General features: G+C 38.1%; 1 pseudogene; it reads left to right on the top strand.

Annotated features, from left to right (window-relative positions):
- Nucleotides 1–269: 269 nt before the first annotated feature.
- Nucleotides 270–10,966, top strand: LOC113064471 (prosaposin receptor GPR37-like; annotated as a pseudogene).
- Nucleotides 10,967–11,384: the final 418 nt, after the last annotated feature.

Raw genomic sequence — 11,384 nt, 5'->3', positions numbered from 1 at the left:
CATAGATCTGATTGTCATTGCACTACATTGCCATCACAACTATCACCGGCATTCAAATGTATATATATATATATATTTTTTTTTTTTTCTATTTACTATAAATAATTTTTACTGTTTATATAGTATGTATACTATGCAGGTATAGTAAAATCATGATTCACTTTTTAAATAGTTAGGCTATTACTGTTTGCATGTTCATAGCATGTGTAGAATCTGCAAATATAACGCATAGACTATATAAATGATAACTAGTATTAACGGTTGTTTGCTATAGCTATAGCTTGTCTCGTAATTAATTTTAATAATTGATACATTTATTTACAAGGATTTTTTGTTGTGTGCATGTAGAATAATCTGCAAAAATCACGCATAGACTATGAAAACCATAAATGTAATATTTCCCGCTGATTTATTATCGTAGCATGCGTCTCATAATACCGAGAATTATTTTGCAGTTGCACTTTTCCTGTATGTTACTGTGACACACATCTGTAATTGAACTCGTATAAGCCCGTGTTTCTCTCAAGACTGATCGGATTAGGATTCTGTTGACATGCGTAATTACGCATGGTAAAGAATGTACTACGCACGGGCGGGGCGGGGTCGCCTCCAGCTGCGGTGGTCCAAGGGGCTGATGCTGATGGATCCGGCTTGACAGAACAAGGTTATCCACCAGGAGAGAAACCGTCCATTTTCTTCATCCGCTCCTCACTCACAGCAGCAGCAGCAGCAGCAGCGCCACCGGACTCCGCTTCTCCGCGCACAGCCGAAGCGCAGGACGAGTCCAGGCTGCCGCGCCCAACAGAACACGAGATGCGACCGACTCCTGCAGCTGGCTGGGATGCACAAGCAGAAACGCAAATGATGTCGTTTGGATGCAATCTCGTCTTTCTGGCACTTTAAGACAAGGAACGTCAAATAATCTAAAGGAGGTGGTTTTTATTTTCCGCACAACACCGGACTGGATGTAACAGGAAAAGTCAAATGCATGGATCTAATTAGCCTTTACTGATCGTTCGCGTGTGAACTTTTCCTTCTAACAATGTGAATCGACGAAAACAGCGTGTGTTCTTTGCGATGCACCGCGCGAGAGTGTTTTTCTAACATCTTCAGCACACTGACTCGGCGAAGATGCAGATGCTGCTGCTTCTAAGAACGATCTTTTTCTTTGCAGGCTGTCCACATGTTTTGTTGCACGGAGAAAACCGTAATGCACACACCAAAGAACCAGACGCTCTTAGGAGCCTTGGTGATGCCAAACCCAGTGCCACACACCCTGCGAGGCATCGAGCCGCAGGTACACCTGCCTTCAACATCAGACAGACTTCAGAAGACAGCAGTTACTTGTCTTCACATCTCTGGCTGCTTTTGGAGAGTGGAGGTAAGCGGTATGGACACAGACATCTCTTCTCGAACAGAACACATGCGGTCACAGAGAGTGCCACAAACCTACATAAGCGCTCTCAGCAACATAAAAGGAAAAAGTTGAACCCTGCTACCATGAGAACAGTAGGTGGACACACTGACTCTATAACAACAAGCAAGCGAGAAAGAAACCACAGACGCAAAAGAGGCACAAAGGAACACCACAAGAAAGTGTTTAAGAGCTTGAAAAGGGGCCAGAATAAAAGCGCTGCCCCATTGAAACCAGTTGAAACGTATTATAACGCCCTGACATCCTCTTTATCCATGTGGGAACCGATGCCCAAGCCTCTCGCTCTCACCTCCACAGATTTCCCATTCGATCTCACCAGATATGCCGAGGTCCACACCAAACAGATAGATGACCCATGGGACGCCACGCCGATGACCCCTCCATACGCGAGGATGAGGAGAGCGAATTCTTCCCCAATCCTTTCTACCCCGTCACTAGCGAGACGTATGGGGCATATGCAATAACCATCGTTTCCGTCCTCATTTTCGCCGTGGGAATAACGGGGAACATAGCAATAATGTGTGTGGTGTGCCATAACTACTACATGAGGAGCATCTCAAATGCTCTTCTGGCCAACCTGGCCATCTGGGACTTTGCACTGCTCTTGTTTTGCCTGCCACTCGTGGTGTTTCACGAACTCACAAAGACCTGGCTGCTGGGCCAGTTCACCTGTAAAGTCGTACCCTATATTGAGGTAATGGATTCCATGTTCATACACAACAGGTTTTAAATGTTCACTTGCATATTATGTGGGATGGGTACAAATCATCATTTTGAATAATGGCATTTGAGCTTAAATAGAGTAAACCGCTAACAACTGTACATTTTGGCACTTTTTCACCAAAAAATGAAAATTTGTCGCCCAAATTTGAATTTCTTCCTTCTGTGGGACACAGAAGGATATATTGAAAAATGTCTCGGTGGATTGTCTACAAAAAAATAAATAAATAAATAAAATGTTTATGCCCAAATTTAAGATTAAGATGTCCAAATATTATACGATTAAAAATTTTTTAATATAATAAACATTTGGATTACACAGCTTTAACATTAAACCAATATCAATCGTACATAAATTACACCAGTAAGATTTCTGCACTCAAAAAATCATGGTTTGGTTTATTATTAATAATTTGCATCTATTTGATTTGATTTAAATCATCAGATTTTCAAAATGCATTTATGCAAATTGCTTTGAATCAATGTGAATCTGTATCGTTTCCACTACGCCGGCGTTTTCGACTCTCAAAAACTGAGAATTTTGAAAACGCCACGGACCGCGTTTTAGTTCGAAAGCTCTGAGATTGTGTTTCAGTGTTAACGGACCAAAACAGACTTTTGAAAATGATGGCTACCTACATTCACTCTGTGTATCCTTGAAAACCGTGTAAACAATAAGATCATGCTCATTACTATACCCATAGATATGCTCCAAGCACCTAGACGCATCTGCCATTTAAATAATAGGGAATCTACATATACATATCTATGGTTTTATCTGCATGATTGGTCATGTGACATGCGTTTTCAGTTGTGTAGTGTAGACGGAGATGGTTTCTGAAACGCAGTGGAAACGCCAGTGTAGACGAGGATCTTTTCATTCTAAAATGCAGTTTTAAAACAAAAACGTCTAAATGTTTTTTTTACAATGAAAACCAGTGTTGTGTGGACTCCAACCTTCTTTAAAATATCATCTTTTGTGTTCTTTTACATTGCAGTGATCTAGTTTTTAATGCAAGAGCAGTGTTAAGGTTTGCGTTTCTTGAGGGTGAGGTATTGAAACCATGGCATTGTGGGTAATTCGGTTTCATTTCGAGAGAGACGTCAGTGCTCCTTGCATGCAAAAGATCATCCACCCTGCCCTCAGGACACCTGCACTGACAGTCTGCTCTGACCTCCGTCCACTCTCGTCACATTCTGTGAGGTGCAACCATAAGCGCTTATTTGAGGTGAAATCTGCAGCAGCCCTCTGCCATCCAGATCTCCTCACCACACCCAGTTTCAGCAGAGCTCACTTTGCAATCCAAACACCATGCGTCTTTAGTGTTAAATAATGGTGGGCTCATTTTATGGCTTGAAACCTGTCCTGGTGAAACTCACAAAAACATATTCCGATCATATTTTACCCTAAAATCAAATAGGGGAGAAGATTCTATTCTGCATGAAGTGAAATGCTTGAAGCCTGTTTCTAAGGTTTTTGTTATTTTTTTTTTTATTTTTTTTACTGCATTACATTGCACTGCAAAAAATATTTTGCATGAAAATTAAGCATTTCCCCAATATATTTGTCCAGATTTTATTTTAATTCTCATTTGTATTTCTTATTAGATAATTTGTTTATGGAATACAAAAAGGCAGTGCTGTCATTTAATCTCACATTACAGTAGTGAGAAGATTTTCTTATATAATATGTACTGAATTGTCATGCAAACAATAATAATGCAAAACATCTTAGTGATAGTTCACCCAAAAATGAAAATAAGTGTAAGTTTCTTCTGTTGAACACAAAAGAAGATATATTGAAGACACGGTACCCATTGACTTCCATAATATGGAAAAAATACTGTCAAATAATACAATCAAATGTTTGGTAACCAATATTCTTCAAAATATCTTATTTTGTGTTCATATTTTTTACTCTGCCTTCTACGTTCCTTAAAACAGACTTCATTTACAAAATATAATTGGGTGAAGTATCACTCAGACCACTTGTAGAACAACAAATGAAACTGTAAAGCACATTATGCCATCAGTCTTTGCACAATTTATAATACCACATGTATTGCAAGTAATGCTGTCCTTGCTATAGTGCAAACTTGACAAACAGTTTCATACAATCTCAGACAAAAAGGTACAAAAGCTAGCGGTGGATTGGTGCCTTTTAAAAAGGTTCACCTTGTAAGTACCTCAAAGATACATATTAGTATCCTAGTGGTACATATTAGTACCCTTTTCAAAGACTACGAGCCCAGTGGCAGCTTTTGTACCTTTTATTTCTGAGAGTGTAGACTTAAGCCTTCCTCCATTCAAGCAGATATGAGCTGTGCTTCTTTACACACAAAATAGCTGCCCAGGGGCGTTACCAAGATGGCCACCGACTGAACCGACTTTCCTTGAAAAGGCTTTGGGGAGATTCACCAATCCGTTTGCCTTAGAGAATTAGACTGTGATTGCTTTTGTGTGTATGAAGGGTGTGAGGGGTGTTTAGACTGGGTTTTGGAGGGAGAGGCGTGCAAATGTGGCATCCTGGTGGCACACAGCATGCCTTCTGTGATTGTATGGGACAGGCAGAGAGGGCCAGGAGGCTCGGCCTGACAATGGTGAAGCTGAATGAAAATGAGCCACTGTGCATGCGTGCATGTGCTGGTCCCTCCGGCTGCAGCACAGCTATGAATGCTGATCGCCAGGGACTGCATGCAAGCTAAGTGCATGGAGAGTAAAGCCAGTCCTGAGGGCAAAGTGCTCCACAGGGAGAAAACGCCTCCGGCTCTATTACTCACACACACACATGCATGCTGGAGCGTGATAGTTCATGTGAGCTGGGAGTCAGTCTGCATTCTGGGAGAAGGTCTTGTTGATGCTTTTGTTCAGACCTGACACTTTTCACGTTTGACGTCCCTTCACTGGTGGTCTCCTGCAGAGAGTATGTATTGTTGAGTTTTGCAGCACTGCAGGCAAGTTCAGCAAACGTCAGTTGAACTTATCTGATCATTGGGTTTGTTTTATCTGAGGTCTGACGTTTCTCGCTGCGATAGGTCAAGTGAATCCGAGTGCTGCGTGTCGGTGCCAGTGTTTTAACTCGACTTGTGTTTTGACTGGCCTTTAGGTTTTTGGATATTGCATCAGTCACAACACACTGATTTGCAGGAAGGCCTTGTTTCGTTTGAGCAAACATGCTGCAGAGGCGTATCTGACAGCTGTCGGATTTCAGGCTTCCTACAATTGTCTAAACAGCATATTAAAACATTCAGAACATTTTAGGTGCTGGAACCTAAAATGCATCATAGTGGTGAGATTTGATTTTGCAAACACTACTTAAAATATTTCCAGATTCTTTTTTTATTTATTTTATTTAATTTTAAAAACTGCTTGTACTTGTTTAAAATTTTAAAGATTTTATTTTATTTTATATTTAATTTTACTTTATTTTTCCATATATTCTCCAAACTGCTTGTACTTCATTTTATAGTATTTTATTTTATTTGAAGATATTGCATTTTATTTAATTTTATTGTTTGGATTCTTTACAGGTTTTTGTTTTTTCTATATTTTCTATTAGTAACTCACTTTGTGATTTTATCTTATATTTTATTTTACTTTATTTTATCAATTTTTCGGACTGCTTGTCTTGAGGTCACACAAGTTATTTTATTTTGTTTTGTTTTGTTTTTCTTTGGTTGAGATATCATTTGATTGTGTTTGATTTTATTAGATTTTTTCTTGTAGGGTCAGAGGCATTTCATTTTATTTAACAGTGTTTGGAATGTTACAGCTTTTTGTTGGCTTTCTCTTCTATTATTAATCCAATTTGTGTTTGTGTTCGTGATCCAGGCTGTTAACTCCCCTTCTAATGCTCTGAATTTATGTAGCTGAATATGTATTTGTTTCATTCTGTGGTCATAATATATAACAATATTCCTGTAATAGCTTTTGCTTCCAGCTCACTCATGCCTCGGTGCATCTCATTTGTCAATAAGTAAGAATTATTGCCGTCCCTGCTGGCCGGTAGCCCAACAATGGCCTGCAGTCACCCTGTCTAAAAGCAGCCGTTAAACCAGATTAATAACCAGCACCTCCATCGTTCTGAAGAGCCTCTTAATCAGAGAATTAATGAGCCGTTAGTAAAGACCATTGCAGCCAACGCTATCATCACCTGCTGCTAGGAAACCTGTAAGCTAGAAAATGCCACCAAAAGCATGTGGATGTCAGATCAGACGGGGAGAGAGAGTCGTGGTCTGGAGAGTTTCCCAGAGTGTGAGGTCAGTGGAGACCACAGAGAGCTTAGATTTGATTACTGTGAAAGAAAGGCAGAAAGTGAGCTTCAGACCACATGATCACTTGAATCACATGTGGTCTGGACTCCATGTATATTTGCTTGCAGTCTTGTGCTCCCTTTGTCATTATTTGTCATTCAGTAGTATTCTACCTGTCAACATTTTTGATAATTCTTCATTTATATATATCAAAGTGTTTACACGTTGATTTGCTTGATTACTCCTTGCAGATTGCTTTTGGTTATTATTTTATTTATTTTTTGTTATAGATAAAGCCTGTTAAAAAAATATATATATATTTTTCCACCTTTTGAAAATATTGAATGTGTTTTTCAATATATAAGTATTTTATTTATTTATTTGTAATCTTAAAGATTATTTAGTGTTTATAACTTGATTTTTTTCAGATTTTGCCGAGGAGAAAAAGCACATATCCTTCTAACTTTTTTATCAGTCTCCTGTTTATGTTTATATTTCACTTTAATGGCAATGAAAAGAACATATTCATTGCTATTAACGTGAAATTACTGAACCTACACATAGGATATATAATTGCTCATATTTTCTTCAGAAAATGTACATAACAAAATGTACATATCCTTTTTTTTCTGTCAGAAACCAACCAAAAGCCATTCTAGATTCATTTTTTTAATGCAAGAAGCAAAATACAGTAAACAATCTACTGAAAATAAGTTGTAAACCAATAACTAATTCAGAGTTTTGAATTGATTCATTGAATCAGATAGATGATGAACTGATTCACAGAAATGAATCAAACTTACAAACTAATGCTATTTCGTGAAACCTCCTAATGCTCTTGCAAGGTTTACGGAGAGAAGACCAAAACTAGTTTCATGGCAGTCTTTCTGAAGCAGTATGGTCTGTGCAGTGCACAAGGAAACCCTGTATGCAGTCGGGTAGCATCACTTTCCCGACCTGGGGTGCGCTTCCTAAAAGCATAGTTGCTAACCTGTTAGCAACTTAGTTGGTTGGCAATGGGAAATTGTATTGCAACCAACTTAGTTAGCAACTATGGTTTTGGGAAATCCTCCCCTGCTCGTTCTGCGAGAATATTCCCATCCTACAAACCCATGCAGTAAACCGACGATCATTCAACGTGCCGAGTGTCTAATGGTGCAGGATGGATGCATTTCACACCTATGGAAGTAATATAGCACCATTACAACATCTTAATGGACACAATGGTCCATAATGGATTCTGAACAGTCTGCTTTTGTCAAAATGATGAAGGATCTGAGCGATCTGCTTTGAGAGATGAAAGAGGCGGACTAGTTTTCATTTAGCCAGCGATGCACAACCGCACGAGCTTCGTTCCGCTAATTGTCTCCTCCTTGATGCTGATGTGCCTGATTGCTCTGTAATTATGATAATGAAGACAAACACTTAGTTGGCTCTTTCATTTGGGTTTGTATCATCTACTGGGACGCAGCGGCTCAAAACGCGGGCCAAGAAGCTCTCCAGTTGTCTCCCATTCATTTCAGTTGTTTCTTTTGTGTCGCTTCTGTAAATACACTTTCATTTCACCCAATTTATTGTGGCAATAGTTATACAAAACGTACCATTTCACAGTGGGAAGGGTGCATTGGGAGAGTTTTGGGGCCTGCTCTGTTCAGGCTGAATTAATTGCTGGGCCTGCAGGAGGTTGACTGTCTGTCACAATAATGCAGCAGATAAAGTCTGTTTGTTTCTCGTTCGGTGAACCTGCTGCTATGTGCTGAATGATTATTAGGAGAGGGTTTCCAACTGTAGGATTGAGTTCAGCGATATGCCAGATATAATTCAGACTTTCCTTTCAAGCGGTTTGTTTATGCCACTGGCCTTACACCATTTACACTAGACACCTACTGACAAATAACACAGCTCTCAAGATATTGCAGACAGGGTTGTCATGAAAATACCAGAGAAATGTCATGGTTTTCAATGCCATTTCTTATACAGAAAACCACAAACTAAAGATTGTGTTTCTAATTTAGCTATTGGTTAGCTACTTGGTTACTAAGTGTATACCTCCTATAGATTGAATAGATAGAATCTGTGTGTGTGTGTGTGTGTGTGTGTGTGTATAAAATCCATTGCAACACAATCCATAGAATTTAAAATATGACTTCTATTTTCGTCAAAAAATAATAATAAATTGGTAAAACTTTTTTCCATTATTTTTCTAATTAAATTTCTAAAAAGTACATTTTGTAATTCATTTTTAAATAGTAAAAAAAAGTAGTCTTTATTATAAATTGGATTTTTTAATATTTTGAATATTTTTACATTTTCTTTCATAATTTTTATGGGATTTTATTTTTATTTTGTATTATTCTTTAATTCTAAATGTATTTTTATTTATTACTTATATATTATTTAGTTTAATATTTTTCAACAATTTTTTTTAATAATTTTATTATATTTTTATTTGTAACTTTTTTTTAAAATGGTAAACGTTTACTTCACATAGGTTATTTTAAGTAGCTGCCAGAAGTTATTTAAATATGTTATAAATTAATTAAATTCATATAAACATATTAAATACATAAAATATTATTATAAATTTTTTTTATTTCAGGCAGAAATCGAAAATACAGGGTTCCCAAACCTTTTGATGAATTCATTTTTGATGATATTTTCAGTAATTATTTAGAAAAATTTGTGCATAACAAAAAAATACTATATAATATAAATTGCAAATATATATATAGAAATTTGTGTTGTTTTTTCTTCTGAATTTTGCATTACCTGTGATTTCATGAATTTCCATGACTTATGCAGGCTTGGAATCATTTTTTTTTTTCTTGACATTTTTTATTTAATTAAAAAAACAAAATTTTTTCATTATGATTTTGGTCGTTAAGCACTTTTGCCATCGTTTTTATAACCGAGCAGTGTTTGTGTCTGTATTTTTCCAGGTGGCGTCTCTCGGCGTGACCACCTTCACCCTCTGCGCGCTCTGCATCGACCGTTTCCGCGCCGCGACTAACGTGCAGATGTACTACGAGATGATTGAGAACTGCACCTCCACCGCCGCCAAGCTGGGTGTCATCTGGATCGGCGCCTTGCTCCTCGCCCTCCCCGAGCTCCTGATCCGCCAGCTGGTGTCGGAAAACGGCGACAGCACGGTGGACGAGCTAGCATCCGAACGCTGCCTGATCCGCATCTCCACGTCCCTTCCTGACACGCTGTACGTCCTGGGCCTGACCTACGAAGGCGCCCGTCTCTGGTGGTGCTTCGGCTGCTACTTCTGCCTACCGACTCTCTTCACCATCGGCTGCTCGGTGGCCACTGCAAGGCGAATCCGTCGTGCTGAACGCGGCTGTGCCAGAGGCAACAAGAAACAAATCCGATTGGAAAGCCAAATGAACTGCACCGTGGTGGCGTTGGCTATCGTCTACGGCGCGTGTGTGGTTCCTGAGAACGTATGCAACATGGTTTCGGCGTACATGGCGGCCGGGGTCCCGCAGAGCACCATGGCACTGTTGCATCTGCTCAGTCAGCTGCTGCTGTTCCTGCGCGCGGCCGTCACTCCCGTGCTGCTGCTGTGCCTCTGCAGACCCTTCGGTCGAGCCTTTCTGGAGTGCTGCTGCTGCTGCTGCGGAGACGCCTGCGGGATCGCCGCTCACTCCTCGGCCACGGCCAGCGACGACAACGAGCACGAGTGCACGACGGAGCTGGAGCTGTCGCCGTTCAGCACTATACGCCGGGAAATGTCCAACTACACGGCAACTGGATCCCACTGCTGAGGGAATGTGCGGGGATTCCAGTGCCTACTGTACTGTACAAGCACATGCTTTTGTTTTACTGTGTAAATACTTTGACCACAACCGGTGTGTTGCTCTTTTAAAGAAGCTAAAGTAGACTGAAAGTTATGTCAGTACTTTTTTTTGTATAATTGTCCTTAATATATATAAATATATATATAAATATACACTGAACTAGTGACTGCTTTAATTTTGGAGTTTTTTTGCACTGCCAAACACTTTAGCTTTCTCTTTACTCTGTTTCTGCACTTGCATCGCGTCTACACTGGAGGCGATCGAAACGGAGTCACTCCGCTTCATATTGAGTCTGGAAGTGTTGATTCACTTAAGATGCTCACCAATCACAGACTAGTCACATGTAGGTTTGTGAGTAGGCTAAAGCTCAAATTTTAAAACTCTATTTGAATGTAAAATACAATTTTATTATTTAAATGTAATTTAAAATATTTTACTGATTTTAATTTATTAACTTTTTAATTTAACTTTTACTTTGATCAAATAATTGACATTATAGGTTGTATTTTTTTATTTCAAATAACTGCCAAGACTTATTTAAATATAAAATGAATGAATGAAATTCACAGCAAAAATATGAGCATATTTGATATTGTTAATAAAATAATTGTGGTGAAGACAGAAAGGGAAAATACAGGCTTCCCACATTTTTGTGACGGAATCAATTGCAACTATTTTTCAGTGATATTTCCAGGAATTTGTAATCATTTTGACATATATTGTAAAATCTAAGTTTTTCTTAATTTGTAGTTATTTTTCTTAATATATATATATATATATATATATATATATAATTTTTTTTTTATTTAATGCAATTTTTTATGTTTCATTCATTCAATTTTTTTATTTAATGCAATTTATCTGTCATTTAATTTAATATTTACTATCATAAAGATATAAAATAAAAGTTATGGACTTTACATAGGTTATTTTTACATAGTTTCTTTATTCAGTATTCTATTAGTTCTTTTTTGTTGTTGTTGTTGTTTTTTTTCTAACTGCCAAAACGTTATTAAAATCTGCAATGTCTGAATGAGATTGTGAGATTGTAAAAAAAAACAAAAACATTTTTATATTTTTATTTAATACAGAGGCATTTTATGATTTTTTTTTTTTTTTTTTTTTTTTTTGCCTGCTAATGGATTTTTGTTCAAAATAACTAGAAATAATTAT

The sequence above is a fragment of the Carassius auratus genome, chromosome 4, assembly GCF_003368295.1.
Source record: "Carassius auratus strain Wakin chromosome 4, ASM336829v1, whole genome shotgun sequence".
Lineage (NCBI taxonomy): Eukaryota > Metazoa > Chordata > Actinopteri > Cypriniformes > Cyprinidae > Carassius > Carassius auratus.
Note: the sequence above shows the minus strand (reverse complement) of the source record. Positions and strands in the feature narration are given on the sequence as shown.